The sequence below is a fragment of the Mobula hypostoma genome, chromosome 7 (genome assembly GCF_963921235.1).
Source record: "Mobula hypostoma chromosome 7, sMobHyp1.1, whole genome shotgun sequence".
Taxonomy (NCBI): domain Eukaryota; kingdom Metazoa; phylum Chordata; class Chondrichthyes; order Myliobatiformes; family Myliobatidae; genus Mobula; species Mobula hypostoma.
The window spans coordinates 48,205,772-48,207,608 of NC_086103.1; positions in this window are offsets into that span (position 1 = coordinate 48,205,772).

Below are 1,837 nucleotides of genomic sequence, written 5' to 3' on the forward strand. Positions count from 1 at the left end.
CCTCATAATCATAATCATAATACTTTCATTAGGTACACTCTCCAATCCAGCCAACATCCTTTTAAGTCTCTTCTGCACTCTTTCTGTAGTATCCACATCCTGCTTGTAGTGAGGTGACCAGAACTGAACACACTACTCCAAGTGGGGTCGAACCAAGGTCTTATATAACTGTAACATTACCTCATGGCTCTTGAACTCTATCCCATGGTTGATGAATGCCAACACACCATACAGTTTCTTAACAACACTGTCAAACTGCACAGCAGCTTTGAGTGTCCTCTGGACACAGACCCTAAGACATCTCTGATCCTCCACACCGCCAAGAGTCTTACCATTAATATTATGTTCTGCCTTCAAATTTGACCTTCCAAAATAAACCACTTGACACTTATCTGGGTTGAACTCTGTCTGCCACTTCTCAGCCCAGTTCTGCATCCTATAATGTCCTGCTGTAACCTTTGACACCCCTCCAGACTATCCATAACACCCCCAAACCTTGTGTCATTATCAACGATACTTACCCACCCTTCTACTTCTTCATTCAGGACATTTATAAAAATCACAAAGAGAAGGGGTCCCAGAACAGATCCCCGCGGAACACCACTGGTCATTCTGCTCCATGCAGAATACAAACCATCTACAACCACCCTTTGCCTTCTGTGAGCAAGCCAATTCTGGATCTACAAACACAAGGAAATCTGCAGATGCTGGAATTTCAAGCAACACACATAAAAGTTGCTGGTGAACGCAGCAGGCCAGGCAGCATCTCTAGGAAGAGGTACAGTCGACGTTTCGGGCCGAGACCCTTCATCAGGACTAACTGAAAGGAGAGCTAGTAAGAGATTTGAAAGTGGGAGGGGGAGGGGGAGATCCAAAATGATGGGAGAAGGCAGGAGGGGGAGGGATGGAGCCAAGAGCTGGACAGGTGATTGGCAAAAGGGATATGAGAGGATCATGGGACAGGAGGCCAAGGGAGAAAGAAATTAGGCTAAAGAGCCACTTGCCGTTGCATTTCGTAGCTGTGCTGGAGTGATAAGGATTTGGAGGGGAGGTGTTGAGCATAAAGTTTCCCTTTATGCTGACGATCTTTTACATTTTATATCAAACCCGACTACCTCCTTACTTTCAATGTTTTCAGTTCTTAATAAATTTAGTCAGCTTTCTGGTTATAAACTTAATTTACACAAGAGTGAACTCTATCCAATTAATAGAGAAGCGCAAGCTTTAGTATTCCGTGACCTCCCTTTTAAAGTAGTTAACAATCAATTCACTTATCTTAGTATTACAGTAACAAAGAACTTTAAGAATCTTTTCCCAGAAAAATTTACCAATCTTCTAAACTCTACAAAACAGCGTTTGACACAGTGGTCACCCTTGTTTATGTCTCTTGTAGGTCGTATTAATGTTATTAAAATGTTAATCCTTCCTAAATTTTTGTATCTTGCAGTCCTTACCAATTTTTATTTCTAAAGCTCTTTTTGATGGGTTAGATTCTATTATTTCATCTTATCTATGGAAGGGTAAACACCCTAGACTTAATAAAGCTCACCTTCAAAAATCTAAAAAGGAAGGTGGTATGGCCTTGCCTAATTTTCATTTATATTATTGGGCAGCCAATATTCATTGTCTTATTCTTTGGTCTTTCTTTCATAACAAGTCTGACTGCCCAAAATGGGTGGCAATGGAGTTGAACTCTACCAAGGATCTTTCTATTTCTGCACTTCTCGGTTCCACACTTCCTTGTCATGTCATGGTCCGGTCCGTGAAGTCTGCATTCCGGTTCACAGTCCGGTCCGTGAACTCCGGACTCTGGGTCTTCCAGCTGTCCCTTGTTTCA